Here is a 19,864-nt window from a genome sequence, read left to right as displayed (position 1 = left end):
AAATAGAAAGAAACCTTTTATAACACTTATAAATATATAACTAAATAAAATTATAATAATTTAATATAAACTAAATATATTTTTAATACTTTTGTATATTTACTATACAAAGGTATTAAAAATATGTAAGACCGGTTTTTGGTAGTGTTATGGACTTACAGGAGAGTATTAGTGACCTTTGCTTTCTACGGTCAACGTGGACCATTTTGAAAAAAAAAAAAACCACGTAAAAATAGTTTTATTAGTTTTCGGGACTATTAATTATATTTTATTTCTTTACATTTTGAAATATAAATAAATATAAAGATATATTTGTTTTGAACCAATTATAATATCAAATTATTTTTAAAACAATTCCTTAAGGTTTTTGGGCTGTATGATACTTATTGTAACTCTACACGTGATTACAAATAATCATATTCTTCTTTGTTTTCACTTAGTTCCAAATTATGATGTTTAATCAAAAGCCAAGAAAAATGTTTGTATACAATTTTACGTAACTAAATGTTTGAAATTTATTTTATTAGTTATTAAGTTACCATAGATAATATCGAGTTAATTAATTAATTAATAAAGATATAATAAAATATAAAATGAAAAAAAAAATAATAATATAAAAATATAATAAAAATATATAATATGAAACAAATTATCTAGATAATTTTATTATTTAAATTTTGTAATAAATGGATAATATACCTTTGATCTATAACTTAATTATTTAAAAATTATTTTATTTCATAAATTTTAGAACTGATAATTTTATTTTATGTGTTATTTTTTAAAACTAATTTAAAGAAGCTATATTTTTCTTAAGTATAGCCAACCCATAGTTACTAACAATAATTTATTGCTCGTGAAAAAAAAGTATATTATAAAGTTGTATTTTGTATTACGTAATATAGTACTTTTTTTTCTACCTACATATTGTAAGATGTTATTCCATATTAAACAATTTTCAAATCAATTAAAACCAAAAATAATATTCAGGCCATATCATTTTAATATTATTAACAAAACAGTTTAAATATATAAAAAATTGTTTAAATAAATAAATGAATGAATTCTTAGACTGCAGTATTAAATAAATTATATTTGTTAATTGTAATTGTATTATTGTATGACCGGTTCTGAATTAAAAATTCATCATCAGGTATTTAGAAAACTAACTAAAAGATAACACTAACAGTTTAGTATATTGAATTTTTGTAAAGTGTTTAAATTGCGAACATGACTCCGTTAGTAAAATAAATATTAATGCTTAAGTATATTTCAAAATCGATTAGTATTTTATATTGTTTCGGACACGATGAAATAAGTATAATATATTATATAAATAATAAATAATAATTGAAGTATACTATCATATAAATAACAAATTAATATGTATGCCATTTCTGTACTTATATTGGTTAATATGATTTGAAACAATTTAAAACAAAATTATACTGAACTTATATCGAACAAATAAATCTAGTAAAACACAGTCTTTAAGAGTATTGATTATATATATAGGTTGATAGTAATTTACAGTTATTTTTTTTTAATTAACATGTATATAAGATAATCGGTCATGTTTTAAATTATGTATCACAATATTGCCTATCTATTTTTAACGGTTTTTAAAAATTTATCAATTTACCACGGCGTTATGAATAGGCAATTGTGCTACGTTGCTGTATACCGGGACAATAAAATCTATACTCCGTTTCAAAAGAGAACATATCCAAGGCCAATTTCTGCCATTTTCGGCGAAACGAGGCGTCGATTACGCGCGGTGGTCACCAATAGAAATTGTCCGATAATCATACAGCGATTTCAATTGAATTGCTTATAATAAATCGAATAATTTTTGTGATATCAGAACTGCGCGAACGGTTGCCCGCCAAAAAGGAATATTTCTATGTGTGCCGATTTTTACAGTGAGTGCAAGAGTCGACATGCATAGTATTCTAGTCGTGCTATTTGGCACCGGCTGTATATGCGTTAAAATTAATTGAAAGCAGAAACGCACACATCGCGACCGTTGTAATTGGGTGGGAGGGGTGCGCGCTGTCGAACGAAAACCGGTCGCGAGAGCGGTTTATGTTCTCTTTTGAGAACGGAGTACAGTGTTATTGCTTACGAACAGGAGTGTATTTAGTAGAGGGGAGGTGATATGGGTGTTAGAATACTCCCCCGTCGACCGTATTTTATGGTATTTCACCAAATTGCAAACTTACAGTGTAATTTGAATAATCGTTGTATACAACTTGTAGATTTTACATAAACTGTCTTAATAAAATCATTTTCATTAATATATTAATTTATACAAATACACGGTATTTATTAATATAATACGGGGGCGGGACAGAGCCCCTCACTCAGCATAAATCTGTTACATTTTAAAAACGTTACTTGATTTGTACACAGGAATTTGGGGGATAACTGTTTTTTTTTATGTAATTTTATATGCATATCCATTGAATATATTATAGGGGTGTATATATTTACGTAATTCTATAGTTGAAATAAGTATCAACAACGTGGAAGCAATCACCGGAGACCTCTGTAATCGTTTGCATTCAAATCGATAAAAATCGGTTTTCAACAGCTGAAACTACAATTTTTAGTAGCGATTTTCTATCATAATATAATTATTTTTATTCTGAAATAACCAGATGTTATTAACTTGAATCATTTACACGATTACGGTGACGTCTGGTGGCTGCGTTCACGAATCTACTACTAATAATTACACATAAGACGGCGTATTTGTATATTATGAAATCAATGATCCAATGGAATAATTATTATGTACACTGTTAAATGGTTACAGTCACCTGTTCGTTCACTATAATATTGGTATAACGAACTTTCAAATTAATTTGGTTTTATAAAAACCTGCCAAGTAAAACGATGAAATTTCATAGACAGTTTGTACGTCATACCAATAAGTCTAATTGCTTTGAAGTAATACAACTAGTGCCGTAAAAATCGGGTATGCAGTGAGTGTATTGCACATGGGCCCCATATTTATTTTGGGGCCTCAAACGGTCAAATGCTTAAAAAGGATTTATGATTAGGAGCCTCATGGTTTAAATAACAAATTTTATTAAAAATAGATAGTTAATTAAATCAACGGAATATAACACGATGTTACCATACTATGTATGAAAGAAGAATGTAAAATATTATATTGATATTATAAAAACAAGAATGGCATTAAGAAGAATACGACGGATGCATTAATATTATTATTGTGTAATTACACAGTATGCATTATATTTTGTTATATTATATATTAAAAATATATAAGATGTAGAAAAAATGAAATGTAAAAACGGTTTCGAATTATAATATCCTTTTTTAACAAAGTACTGCTCCCGGAAGTGATGTGGCAGCTGTTTTATTCGTTTTGCAGGAGTGAAATCGAATGATGAGAACGAGCATCGTTAGAACTTTTAAAATTGTAGAGTAGATTCAATTTGGTGCACTTTTTTAATCACGTTAACGAGGAATTCGTTTTACTACACCGTAGTTTTGCGAAACGATTTATGAACGATTTTCATAAACTCTGAATATTGTCAATGACAAATGGAATGGGGGAGGAGAAGGAAATGAGAAAGAAAAAGAGAAAAAACAGATTGATACCCGATGAGAGGGATAAAGTCAATAAACATCGACAGTTTTGCGTAAAATCTTCTATTCCAAGACGTAATGTAATCTATCTGATTTAAATTTTAATTGTAACCGATTCCCCATCTTATTCTTTATTGCGTGTTGCTTTCGTCTTTCGTTGATGATTCCTGTTTTCCGGAAGAAAATCTTTCAAGTCGTCTTGTGCGCCTCATAGCCTTTTTATTCACCCATTTATCTGACCGCAGTTTTTCCGCTACAATAACAACAATAATAATAATAATAATAATAATAATAATAATAATAATAATAATAATAATAATAATAATAATAATAATAATAATAATAATAATAATAATAATAATAATAATATAATAATGATAATAATATAATAATGATAATATTAGTTATGATAATTGTAATAATAATCCACTCGTGTACCATAGTATTGTTTAAAGAAGCAATTAACCCAACGGGTGCATTGTAAAGGGCAATTATTACAGAGTGCCCTGTGTCGAGTAACGTTATCTCAGTGGTGAAATATTATTGGACATTACATAAAAAAGGTGTAGTGTGTTTACTCTCTCACCCATAACATTTCGTTATCACGTAATATATATGCGTGTGTGTATGCAAATTAATATCTTATATTTTTTTCATTTTATTTTTTCAGCCCCATCCATTTACATTCTTTGATCTTTTTACCAGAGGGTAATCGGATTGCAACTGAAATGTAAAATAACAGTTAAAATATAATTATTATGCTAAGAAATTCAATTTTTTTGGGGTCAAAATTTTAATTATTTCAACTCACGAATATCAAGAATCGTGATTTTTCGACTTTCAACTCAGCATTCATCATAATTTATATTTTTGGAGTTGAATTAACGTACGCGATTATAAATTAAAGATATATGAAGTGGAATCGCATTTTGATGTAATACGTTTATGTTTTTAAAACACAAGTATACGACTGTAGAATCGAGTACTTTTTCTTCAAAAATGCTTCAATGCTCTGTAATGTTTTAGAATAATAAGTGAATAGTGCTAGAATTATATTATTGGTTGTAAAGAAAAATAAATTTTTATTTTTTGAACAAATTCATAGCGTAAAATCACTTTTTAAGTAATAAGTGATTCCACTTTCAGTTCCAAGAAAAGTTAAATCTTTATTAGATTTAATCTTAATACAGTTAATTTGCCTTTCTGTATAACCGTGTAAGACTTATTAATTCGTAGTGCCTCCAAAAAATAATTGTGTGCACAGTAATAATTATATTTAAAACATATATTTTAATGAAACCAATTATAGAAATCAATAAACTGTAAAATCTACATTAAAAATGATGTAGATTTTAAAATTGATTGACAATTTCTAAAAACGTCCATGAAACTGAAAGATACAAATCGTTGTATGGGCGTACTTATTACCGTTAACACTAACATAAAAGTTAAACCCGTAGAGTAAAAATAATAGAAATTATAAACCAATAATTTTTTTGTCGTTTTCCAAAAATAATTTTAGTTTGTGTCATCTAGGTGAAATGTGAAATTGAATAAACATATATTGTAGATTATGGTTCAGGGAAATTATGACATCTAGTAATAGTACAGGTACAAGTACCTACAGTAAAACTCTACTTGAGGCGTGCAATATGACCCTTCACGTTTTTAATTACGCGATAGGTATAATATTTAATTTATTTATTCATTAAAATTTAAATCGATTTCTTAAAAAGCACTTGTACCGATGTATATACAGAGTAGGGAAACACATATACACAAATACATACGCTGTATGCACATATCTTAAAAGTATTTCTATAAACTGGAAATTGCATTTTTAAAACATTTCAAACTCGACTCTAAAAATGTTTACTCTTCAGCTGTATATACACTATACTTGGTTAAATATTATTTTTTTTTTATCTTTCGACACTATTTTGTTTGTTCCTCTGGTCGCACAGTCACTTCGATATCTACTCACCAGTTAAGTTCTAGATATCGTCAGAAGTGTAGCCGGTGCAAGAACCACGTATTCGGTCAAACATTTATTAAAACAACATTTCCGTCTTAACGCAATCTGCCATATTTGTTTTGATTGTAACTGACCACAGTATAGTGCACGCTTCTAAACACACGAGTATATTTTCGATACACAAAAGTGTAATTAGCTTTTTATTTGGAGTCGGACGAAACGATAAGTATTATTTTCCAGGGCCAAAACATGGATTTAAAACATAACAAACGATGCAATTTACATCCATTACTCTTCGTACATAAATGTTTGATTGGATGAAAGTTTAACCATAACCTAGTAAATGTGTTTTTCCTTAGAAAACGTTTTCTCAACGGTTTTTAGTATGAGATGTACCGAATTTTATATAAATAAAAAAAAAAAAATTACATTTTTGTTCGTTACATAATGGACCGTAAATATTTTACTAGACCGTTGTTTATTACTTTAATTTTATTTCTATTTTACCGATTTTGAGCGATTCAAAGCGTCATCGTGAAATCGATCGTTCGAAAAAGAACAATGTGTAATATTTGATAAGTTCTCATCGAAAACATGATTTTATTGATATGGAAGTTAAAGCGTGATCTATCCAGTAGATAAATTCGGCCGCACCTGCGGTCAATTTTCCCTTGTCGAGCAGCAACCCGTTCATCGCGAACGATCATCGTAATACATCACTTGTTCTTAGGTACACCGTATGCGGTTACACCATGGGCGCGTGAACGTGTCTTGATAATGTACATCGAATTTGCAGAGGTCCGGGTCGGTAAACTATCGCGTGTTGGGTAGGCTTACCGTTCGTTCCGGTTTAACTGGGACAGTCCCGGGTTTAAAAATATGTCCCTGTTAATCAGTGATGGGAATTATTCGAGTATTCGAATATTCGAATTCGAATAGGTCTAACATAGCGTACATAATTCGAATATTTGAATACTCGACCATTCGAATATCAGTATTCAATGCTACTATACAATACGTAACGAAAATTATTCGTTTAAGTTATCGCGCCACACAAAACGTTTAATAATAATAGGTATTGTAGCATTGAATACTGATATTCGAATATACATTACATCTCTACTGCTAATATAAACTGAGAGAAAATAATATTTAATATTGTATTATTTTGTAATAAAACTTAGAATAATATTGCACATTATATCAACAATAATATGGTTATCTAATCGGCACGTTATATATAATAATAATTTATTTTTGTTTTAGCTAATAATACGAGTAAATATTTAAAATACAAAATAATATGCTTATTTTTGTTTTCCGTATGAACGTTACAAAAAAAAAAAAAAAGTCATTGAACGTGATGTCCCGGTTTAGGGATTTAAAAATCTGGTAACCCTAGTATACGGTTCCAATTCGCTAAGGACTGTGTGGAAACTGAAACTTGCCGCACACAGTCATAACCCCCCATATGGCATGCACGTCGCAGCATTATTCGCGTTGGACCGAATACGCAAGTAATCTCCCACGACCGTTACTCTCGTCGGGTGGTCGTAGCATCATGAAGATACAAAAATAATATTACAAAAACCGCTCCGGACGATAACGAAAGTTGGTGCCGGTCCGATGGTCTTGGGGTCCGGTGCAGAATATTGCGGAGCCCCGTCTATGTTAATTTATTAATTGTTTATATAAAAATATAAATTTTTATTTAATATACAACTAAACGTATACTAAATATGAACAATACATAAACTAAATATATACTATAACTACACTTTGAACCGTCATCGATTGTCAACGGCGATAAATAAGTTTACAAGTACATGCGTGTATAATACTGTATAGCTACATATAATTGGTACCGTCTTAATTTTCGTCGATATCAATCCGTTTCCTGGGAAAAACCACACGATCACACGGGTCGTAATTTGTGTACTACTGGGACAATATTATTTTTATTTATAGATAAAGTGATATTCGTAATACGTAATTTGTGGGGATCGGTAGGGCCACCCCCTTCCCTCCTCGATCGGCACTGATGAAAGCCAAAGACAATATATCATGCTGAAAATCAAGACTGCGTCGGTGACGGCACGCACACGCCGGCCTAGGGATAATCGAGTCTTGGTTGCGCGAGATCGCGACGAGAGAACTTTTTCCCGCGAGTTATGGTCGATCGTCGGCGACGACGAAACCACCGTAGCACAACGAAACTTTTCCGCAGAGAGGTACTTACGGGTTGTTTTGGTTTATTAGTTGGGCAAACTCTGATTGTGTGCGCGTGTTCGCGTGTGTACGCAGTCCATAATTCTATTGTTTATAACACACGTACCCTCTATCTCTTACACTCTCTACTGAAACTCTCCACACTGAGCTGGGTGCGAGCGCTAGCGTAGGTAGGTCACGCAGGGATATCACTCCGCACCGTCGTCCTGGCCGCAGTGTATTTATGGCGTTCATCCTACGTACAGAGTATGTATATGTGTGTCAGTGTATGTGTGTGTGTGTGTGTGTGTGTGTGTGCGTGTATGTGTGTATGTACGTATTTGGTCGGCGAGGAGGACGAAAACGAGATAGGACGATCGGAAGGGGTTGAAACCCTACCGTCGGTTATTGTGGCAATTTGTCACAAAGCTCTTTTGGTTTGCAAGTCCTCTCGTCCCCCTTGTACGACTCACACACACAACACACACACACACACACACACACACACACACACACACACACACACACACACACACAAACACACACACATACACACGTATTTATGGGTTTCACACTCCCCGTGCACTTGCCGCGAATCGGTGTACAGCCGTTGCCGTCGCAGCCTACATACTATTCGCCCCTTAATTGCTCTGCTAGGTCACGATATTAGGCAGTAGCGTAAACGCGATCGTGAAAATGAGATTAACATAAATTCAAGGCCGGAGCATGCAGGTTATCTGAACGTGGTCGGCCGCCAGACATTTGTTATGCGGCCGTTTTTGCTAACATAACTACCGACGACAATGCCGCTCAAAACCATAGTCCACCACGCGCCCTGCAGTCCGACCTGGAAGGTGCGTAATTATCAGTAAAAGTCTACGTATTTTCATTTCAGACCTACTTTAATATAAGCTGGGGTGGTTTTTCAGAAAGTTGGTTACCAAAAGGGAGAGTCAGAGAACGTGTTATGGGTTACGGAAAACCATTGTTATTCGTACAGTTCATCCACGTTGAATTTTAATTTTTTATAATATATTCTTGAGACTGACCCAAATTGATAGAGAGACTTGCGGAAGTGCTATGTGTTGTTTTAAAATCCATTTAAGTAACTTTAAAATTTAGTTATATCGTCAATTGCCATTATATATCATACATATTTTGAGAAATATCGATATTTTTTTACGTAGTATTATGGTGTTTCTAAATAATTTTTATTGATTTTCTATTTGTATATGTATTTTTTATTCATCAAGTTTATTATAAGGTTCTAGTATTTTTGTATTTACGATTTCGAATTAAGGCCATGCTGGCATTTGAACATCAAAAATCTTTTGTATTTAACTTTTCGTTTCAATAAATCTGTATATCATGTATACGTATGATATATTAAGCTATTTGATTTTGACTAAGGTATATCGTTGGACTTGATTGATTGATATGTTAAAAGAAAAATGTTTTTAATGAACTGCACAATTTATTTCATTAAATGGACCTATGAGAGTAAATATAATGGATTCTTTATTTTTATTCGATGTTTATTTGATTGATATTGGCATCTGATATTTAAGATAAAATGGTTAAAAGCTTAACTTAGTTTATCAATGACTTCCATGCAATTATTTTTCGTTTATGCTGATGGATTGAATTAAATATACGTATACACACTATTTTTGAAGAAAGATATTTAAATCTTAAAGTTTAGAATAACAAAATCAATGAAGTGACTTTAATAACAGGACATGATGGTTTAATCATACGATAATTATATTAGATTGGGTGAATGATCATACAGTGAACATATAATAAATGATCATAGTATAAGAAATAAGTATTTAGGAACTTTATACTTTCTTTATTTAATTTATACAATTAAACTTATTTTATTAAAAAAAATTGCGTTGTATACTATTATTGTTCAGGTAAGTTCTTGTTACTCTACTAAATGTTTTTTTTTTTGCAAATCCAAAATATCTCGATATTGGGGGTTTTCCCGATAGGTGAAAGTCCAATATATAATCAACTGCAGTAAGCCGTTTAGGACGCTTGTAGCACCAGAGAGGCTACGTAAGTTGGGTACTTTTTGAAAGTGTTAAGTTGAGTTTCGGGGAAAAAAGGTAGTAGGTAAGTTGGGTCCCGGCTAATAATTTAATTTTTTTTCAACGATAAAATATCAATGTAATATTTAATTACGCTTAATTTAGATATGTATATTATACGGGCGTGAACATATATGATATTATAATTGGCATATTATTTTGTATCAGTTATTACCGATTTTTATGATAGTTTTTTTTTATGGATATTTTGTGATTATATGCTAGATACTATATCTCAGCTAATGCTAAATTTTCCCCAAAATATTTGGTCTCAATTTTCTGCTATTACCGTGCGTACAACCAATAGCTGTGAATCATGATCATTCACGATTAAACCGTCGATTTTACAATCCACATATTAATATTTTTAACATTGTGGACGAATTATTATAAATACAGTAGAGATATAAGTAAAATTATGAAGCACAAACCAAAAAAAGAAAAGCACGCTCGATAAAGAACATAACCTAAGGGAGCAAATGACAAAGTACACTAGTAATATGATAAATCGATTTGAATTTGTTTAATCCGTATCAATTAAGTTTTTACCAAATGCCTAATTTATAATTAATTAATTTTTTTAATTTTTTTTTTTTAATTTTTATATTTTACAACATGCATTTTTTTAATTACACATTTTTGTATATTATTGATAAAATAAATTTAAATTTGCTCGGACCCAATAAACCTACTACCTTTTTTTACCGGGACTCAATTTACCTATTACCTATCTACTTTTTTGCGGGACCCAATTTACCTATAAAAGGTCATTTGGGACCCAAGTTACCAACTTCCGTATCAGACTATAACATATGGTTAGTAATGTAATTGATGAATTTCAACAATTTTGATGAGATAAAATATGTACTCTTACTTTTTTGTTTTTACAAATATTTTGAAGATTCATGTTAATTTATGGTAACGAACCCGGTTAGACATGAAAAAAACGGCTAACCTAACACCGTTTGGGTTTAATTTTTATATTTTTTTAGGCATTTACATTTTGTACACGCACAATGTGATAGATTTTCTTTTAAATATATTTATCGTACACTATATTGTACTGCATAATATTATGCTGCGAAAGATGTTATATAATATCGCAATGCACGAAAACTTAAAACTCGGCTAAAAACCGAATGGAATTCGCGTTTTACTGAATTTGCTGTACCATAAACGCATATGTAATACATAACATCATATACTCATACTAAATATTTTAATATAAACTCAGATTTCACCTGTAAGTATGTTTCCTATTCAAGAACTAAGAATTTTGTAACTTCTTTAGGGTGTTTAATGTTATTATTCGGTCTTGACTTAGTGTCTTAATGCAAAATTAAATATTTCCTCAAATTCATAACTGTATACTTTATTATAATGTTTGCTGTTGAAACAGTGCTTCATATTTATTATTTATTACATATTATTGAACAAACATTTAAAATTTGTTAGTCTGATTCGTATAAATACTCGTATAGTAAAAGTCTTAATATACTACTCATGGAAAATCACAATGCGATTGTATATTTTGACATATCATAATATCTATGAATGTAAATAATGTACGAGTACTCTATACCGTCGTGCATATTACGTAAACGGTATATAATGTTACGCTTTGATATTAATTTTAATGCCGTACCAGATTGTCGATTTGAAAATTTTAAAGTTACAAATTTGATGCGCATTTTAACGATTTGATTTTAATTGCCATATGAAAACCAAGTGTTTGAGACGTTTCCAGATGTAATAAAAACAACGAATTAAGAAATGAAATTAAACTAAACGTATTGTTATCAGATAGAAACAACTTCTATTAAAATCTTAAAGTTCATAATCATTTCCAAAGCATGCCATAATAATAACAATTCGTTTCTAGGTTAACGCACTTCCTATTTATATTAACGAAAGCTGTTTCCATTACGTTTATCTATAACTACAGTAGTTTTAAAATTATTGCGCAATTTATTTATTTTTCAAATTAAAATGTTTTCACTGTTGTTTCTAAACACTGAAAATATGAAATTAATGGTTTTCCATGTTTTTCTATTGTTTAAATTACATAATACCTTATAATAAATAAATGTTTTTTAATATTTTCAGAAGAAAGCTGAATATTTTAATTTCATCTCGCTTGATATTTTAAGTTCAGCCATGATGTTCATCATGAACACACGTGCATCGTATTGTATTGTTTTCGCACCGTTATCGCTTTGTAAGCGCATTAATAATTACTATGGTCGATGTTAGCTATCAGTTTCAATTAAAAACGTCATTATGATAAACAACGCTTAAAAAACTAGCCCCGCTTCGCCACGTACACCGAAATCCATGAAAAGAAATTTGTCAACCTCATAAATTTCGCCCAGTCAAAATGACAGAAATCCAAAGTTTATGTTTTAAAAAACTGCTTCGCCTCCTTCTCCACTGATGAAATTGTAGTATTAGACAATTCAAATTCATAATTTAGATAAAAAGATATATTAAATAAACTTTCATGTCGCTATAGTCCGAATTATTTTGTATTTCTATGTCTCGATTATTATCAAACTATTAATAAAGCGATGTGTAGTTTTAATTTTGTGTTTATGGTCAGAGATCCAAAAGCTATCATTATAATTTATAATATATACAATTATAATTCAGTATATTATTTCATTCAATGGAAAAATTGTACATATTTTTGGTTTTTCTTTCGCTCAAAATATTTCTCTAGATATTATTTGTGTTGCACCAAAATAAAGTGCTCTTTCTTTTACTTTAACATAGTTTTAATTAATCGCTAGTTTTTGTTCAGTTTGTAAGCATTAGGGACCTATTTTAAGGAAAAGATGACAGTGTGTGCATATCATTTTAACACTGCGAGTACATTTTTTATTTTTAACCATTACATTTTTAAAAAATTAAAATTATAAAATACAGTTTAAACATAAAATATATAAATTTTAAATTTAGTTGGTTTTGATTCAAGTTTAAAAACATGAAGAATAATAAATAATATGAATATGTTGACAATACATTTTTACGCTGAGGTATATGGTAAGTGGCTAGGTAGGTTTAATGATCGCTTTATGGTTTGGATAATAATATCAGATAAATCAATTCAAACCGTTTAGAAGTACTATACCGTAAAATAATATACTGTGCATTATAATAGTTTTGTACTTTATAATCGTATAGTTATATGATTTCATTGGAGTATTGTATGTTTACAATTTATAGCAAATACATAATATAAATAATAATAATATATAACCAATAATGGGATAACAGATAAATTATACATATTGTTTTTTGTTTTTCGATAAACTGTGCCATAGACAACGTAGTTATTACACTACGTGCGTATAAATAAATATAAATATAGTATAGTCATAATATGAAATACTATTTGAAGTGTATCTGTTGTTTATATTCCCATGTTTTATTTACAGTGATGCGAGAAAGTTAATAAAAATTCAGAAACGTAATGGAAAGATATTTATATTTATGATTTTATATCATCTGAGATGTTTGTTTAAACCCAATCATCCGCGTGCACATTTAATCATGTCGAACGCACGTTTACTGTCTAATCAACCGTAATAATCACTCGTACTTGTTCGTGTATCTTAAAATAAACAGGTGATTAGGATGTGCTGCTGTTATTTTTCGTTAACTTTCGATAAGAGATTATGTTAACGGGTAAAAAATACACGCGAGACGTGAGCCGCGGGCAATGATAATTTTGTTTGGTAAATAATGCTGACACTGCAATCGGTGGATGAACACTGGTAATCTGAATATTCGTTTGGAATGACGTATGTTTTTATCTTTTTTTTTTTCGAATAAAAATATGTGTTCAGCATATTTTCAAACAGCCTTTAACCATAGTAGGTCTAATATAACACTTTGGTCTTTTTAAAAGTGTTTGTTACACAAAATTCGTTTTAGCGAAATTCTGATATGCATTTACTAAACTTGATACTTCTAGCGTAGCATACTCATTGCACTTGGCTGTTTGACACACACCCTACGGCTGTTCCGGATGAAATCATTTAAAAAATAAAAATACATAAAATTAGCAAATTTAAAAATTTAACAATTTATTTATTATCGTGTTGATATTATGTTTATATTTTATCAAGTTTTTTTTTTTTTTTTTTAATATCTTTAAAATTAAATTTGTTCGAGTATAAAATCTTAAGAAATGCTTTTTAACAAAATAAATGTTGACTATAGTTCAATTTTTAATCTTTTTTAGCACCGGTATATTTTAAGTTTCAATATGAGCCTCTTAGGTTAAATGAAAACGTATACTCGTTATATCGCTTTTCCGCTAAATATATATTTTTTTTTGTGAAAAGTTGTTTGTACACAAGAAAAAAAGCTTTACGGACGAATTATTAAAATAACTTCAAAAAATGTTGACATTTTATCCATAATCTATTGTATAAAAACTTAATGTCGCCATTATAATATTTGAATGAACATTTTGAGTGATTATTTCGGTAGTAAAATAAATAAAATATGCATATAAACATCTATTAAAGGTGGTTATAGAAGAAAAAATAAATAAAGAATATGTAAAGAATCAAAATCGAAATGAAAATTTGAACGCAAAGATTTACTTAAAAGTGTGTTCGTTGAATATCGTTCAGAAACAGGTAATCACTGAAGACTGACCTAATAAATGTTTTATGTATTGCTGGTTGCATTTTGTCGGTTTTTATATTTGTTGCTTCGTTTACGTTGTACTTCTTATTGGTGGGTTGTATTTTTAAATTTGTGCAAAAGTTAGGATACATTTCAAAGCTATGACGAGTAACATCACAAAAATTATCACAAATTATATTTTATATGAATCGAATTTAATTGAAGCATTCCAAAATGTTTTTTAAATATGATGCATCGATATCAAAGAAAATATTTTTAAATTTAATTGAATTTTTTAAAACACAAGTTATTTTTTATTTAATAAAAACTAAAAACTACGAGTAGTTTTGATAGTATTAAATCAAATTCATATGAAATAAATATTTTAAAAACATAGTTTGTACACTTATATATTGAAATTGAAGTGTAATTTTAACTACTTATGATTTCACAAGCATGTCATGTAATTGAAATAGTTTTAATAAATAAACGATGAAAATTTCCTAGTAAAATGACAACGACAATACAGAGAGTATTGACTATAAGTTATTTTATTTTTATTTTAGATGTAATAATTATAATTTGTGTACTAGTACAAGTTTAAATACTCTATTGTATATTTTTGTCATAAAATTATATTCATTTTGAATATATAAAATAAATATTTTTTTCTTCTGCGGTATATAGTATTTGCTCGTTGTTGGTAATATGAAACAAGCACGCCTGAAAATGAGAAATATTTTGAATGGTTACATCATTGTATAAGAAAATTGAATAATGGCTAGAAGAAAAAAAAAACTTTATACCGTAGTGGAATTTTAATAGAACACGAGCAACTTGAATGTATAAGAATAAATTCCTTTCGGATCGTGTTTTTTTTATTTCATGGAAATATCATGAGAGATACGGTATACTTAATTGCTACTTAAATCGTGGAATATTTGTTCTACATTCTAACAGTGTATAGAAATAAGAATTAAAAATAATTTAATTATAGGAAATTAAATTAAATTATAGGAATGGTTAACCAATTTTTTCAGATGGTATGTTTTAATATTTTTTTAACAAGTGTAGTAAAAGAGAGAAAGCGTAGAAACATTTTTAATGGAAATACATAACAGTTTTAAGTTTAATACCGAACGATGTATACATGAATTTATATTAAATTTATACACTAGTTTGAGATAAATTATTGAGTGAAAATGAATTTAAATAATTTTTCCTGATAATGTATTAAAATATTTTGTTTGTTATAAAAATATAATTGATTATAAAATATATATATATAATATAACACAATTTTACAGTTTATATTTTGTTTTTTTCATACAACAAAAAGTAATCCTAGTTGTATTAAACGCAATATACGTTTTTAGTGTTCAACTTATTTATTTTTAATAAAAATCAATTATATTTTTCATTTATAGGAAACATGATAAAAAGATAATAATATAATACATTTTTGTATATTATTCACACTTACACATTCACAACAAACTCTGAACTTACTGTTTTCTGTTGTTTTTGATGAAAAAAAAATAAAAATTGTATAAGGTTAATTTGAACTTACAATTACATTATACATTATTACATGTACAATATACATTATTTATTATATTTTTTTCATCAAAACTGTTCTCATTTGTACTATACAAATGAAAACCATTTTTTTAAATTGTTGATTTTAAATTCATCTGTATTTGACAGTGTTCTTATGTGTTAATTAAAGTAAATGGAAAAAAAAATGTTATTAATTTATGCAATTCGACACGTTGAATTTGTAATAAATATGTAAATTTCATGGTGAAAGAGCGAGTGAAATATTAGTGAATTTAAATATAATCTGTTAAAAATGAAATATGCATATCATTATATCGTGTTCATGGAAAATAATAGCGCTACAGATGTAAAATAATTAAATTTTTTGTATTAATCAAAACATATTTGTTCATGTTTACCTGATTTCGATCTTTGGGTAGTCATATGATTATTATAATATCTACACGTACTACATATTATAATGACGGGTTTACTCACACGAAAACCAAATGCAGAAACGTTCAGAAATTTACCTGTTGTCTTTTACGCTGTTCCAGTGGTATTTTTTTTCATCGAAAAGGCTTCATGTGAAGAACGAATATCCTAATGTCGTGGTTTTTATTAAGAGAATAATAATTAAATGGTTAGAACGCATCTGTAATGCAGAATAGAGAAAACTTACTAATTTTGGGATACTTATTAACGTTCTAATAATTTATGGCATTGCGCAGTCAAAAAAAAAAAAAAAATTAATCTTCAATGTCTGGTTTTTAATAACGATATGATTATCACGATACATCCAAACGTTCGATTCGACCAAACTATTTTTATTCCTAATACTTACTATTGCATAACGCGTTGAAAACTAATACAAATAATTAACGTGTGTAAATATTTTTGAAATTTTTTATTCGTTGTTAGTAAAACACGTTCATTAACTATTATCAAATCACTATAATAAATTAAAAAATATCGCACATAATTTGTCGTTCATATTCTACACATTTTCAAAATATTCATATAAATTAGGCTTGTTGTGGGGAGGTAGTCTTTTTCCAATAAAATTCTTTTTTCTCGATTCTTAAGAGTCTTTAAAACAACCTCGACCATAAATACTTCGTACACGAAAAGGGTTTAATCTTAGCCCGAGCTCCAAAAGATCGTGGTCGGTTCCACGCATCTTGTTGTCTTATATATATATATATATTGTATCCTAACACAATAACATTATTTTACACGCAATCTTCAATCATCTTCAATCAACTCCCTTATCATTTCACTCGATTAAAAATTATACGGTTATGCATTATTTATATATGTATGAGTAATACATTTATGGTTAGTTATCGAGTTTGAATATGTATAATTAAATTTGTTTGGATACCAATTTATATGAAATTTATCATAAATAAGTAATTAGAATTTAAAAAGTTATTGGGTATAACATTGATATTAGAGATGTTATGTATATTCAAATATTCGAACATTCGAATATCAGTATTGGATGCTACAATACCTATTATTATTAAACGTTTTGCGTTGCGCGAAAACTTAAACGAATAATTTTCGTTACGTATTGTATTGTAGTATCGAATATTGATATTCGAATACTCGAATAATTTCCATCACTGATTTATATCCAATATATTGATTTATTTTACAAATCGCTTTATTTATGATCATTTGTGGTCGAGGAATATTAATTCATTAGAGATTCCTTTGGAACCCAGTGTACCAAAATTAATTGTTTAACTCGTCAATGAAATTTTAAGATTAATATGATTCATATAAATAAAATCTATTTTCTACATATATTTCATGATTTCATCATGCGTAGTGTAATGTTTTTTTGTACAGAATATATTGTAATTTCAAACATTTAATAAATTTAATTTAATATACATTTTTAAATTTGAATTAAAAATAATCTGTTATGTTTCAAACTATAAGCTTTCCAGTATTTTAGTTAAAAGTGACAATTTTTAGTTATGAGAAAGTTCCTTATTGACGTGTATATGTACATATATAATGTTTGTAATTATTTTATGCTTTATTAATAATCTTTAATAGTTTTTGAGACCGGAGTTCTGATTTTGTGGATCAGAAGTTTGTCTCCAGTTGTTTTAAATAGTAGTCTACACATGCAATAATGATAACACTATATTTTCTCTATCAAACTTGTGGTGTAAATTTCTAAAATGATTTAATAAATACTATTCGAATACATCAATTTGTAATTTTCTCGGATTAATTGATGAATAGTAAATATTTATCTGAACGATCAATCATGAAAGTCTGATCCCAATTTCTCAAAGATTACCCATAAGAGTAATTTCATATTTATGTGGTATTATTATTATACTTTCATCATTACTTCTCGCCAAAATTATATTATTAAGAATTATATATAAAAAAATATATTTATATTACACTATATATGAAAATAATTAAACTTTTCAATATGATTATAAAAACTTTACAATCGGAGAGATATTAATATTATCCAATTCGTATTCATTTTATTGATAATTTACACAACTTTTTCGTCATTTATCACTCTTTATTTCACATCCAGGTGGTATAATCTTCGAGGTTTAATAATAAATTAATTTTTTGCTGAAAAAACAGTAAAAGAGAATTGCAATCATGTCAAAAATTATGGTCACTTGTTTTTAAATTATTTTTATTCAAAATTTTTAGAAGACGCGAGTAGAGGTTGTTCGATAGAATTCACTTGGTAAAGCAATCGCATTTAATCGCGTAATTGTCGACCCATTTTCACAGCTCCGTTATGCAAGCCTAATACATCTCCATTTTTTTAGCCAAATCGGCTTAAATATTGAATACATTCTTTTGCGACGTTAACTATCAGTTATGACGCGTATAACAGCAGTTGAGAGATTACCATCTTACCGCGATTAACGTGAAATCCTAAAAATATCAAGTACTTCGTGTGCGTCACTTCCGCCTGTTATTCGGACCATCATTGTTCGACGCTGCAGTCCAACAATCAAGTGTATACATTTAATTTACTACATTCACTCGTACATTTTAAGTAATAAGCATCATTGTGTTGCTAATTTTATAATTATTTATTTTTTGAGATCGACAAGCCCTTGGAGTCCCAAAATAAGGTTATAAATATTAATTAGCGAACTCAGAGTATCTAGTGCTGACATATAGTCTAGCTATATCGTAGGAATTCCACTAGATATCTCTATCGGCGGACATTCGCTATCGTTAACGAATATCGAAAATCACATTAAAACATCAGACGGTTTTATAAATTTAATCTATCCGAATCAAAAACAAACAAATGTTGTCAGAATACATAGTTGCTGAACAGATCAAGCATAATTGAACCTAATATCAAACGATATTTTCGTGTTTAGAAATATGCAATTCCGAGTGAAGATTGTTTTAGTCTAGATTCTAGAATATTCGACTGTTTGCAAAAATAGCGATTTAGTCGGCTGGTACGCGTATTCGTTTATTCAACACCATTGGTGAAATTCAGTACAACAATTATTGGCTTGACTTCATCTGTTTTTGATTCCCATGTTTAGAGTCAAGTTTCTGCGGAAAAATTCAGGTTTTTAATGGAAAAATAAACGCATTAGCGACAACCGATAGCTGTAATTATAATCCGGACTACCTTTAATGTTAGACATCTCATTTCACTGAAACACTGATTTTATAAATGCAAAACAAATATAGTCATAAAAATGTGAAATTTTGCTTAAATTAATACCTCCTAATTTTTCCTGTATAGTGTAAACATTTAAAT

The sequence above is a fragment of the Sipha flava genome, unplaced genomic scaffold (assembly GCF_003268045.1).
Source record: "Sipha flava isolate LNK unplaced genomic scaffold, YSA_version1 107_pilon_pilon, whole genome shotgun sequence".
NCBI lineage: Eukaryota > Metazoa > Arthropoda > Insecta > Hemiptera > Aphididae > Sipha > Sipha flava.
The sequence above is the reverse complement of the archived record's forward strand: the minus strand, read 5'-3'. Positions refer to the sequence as shown.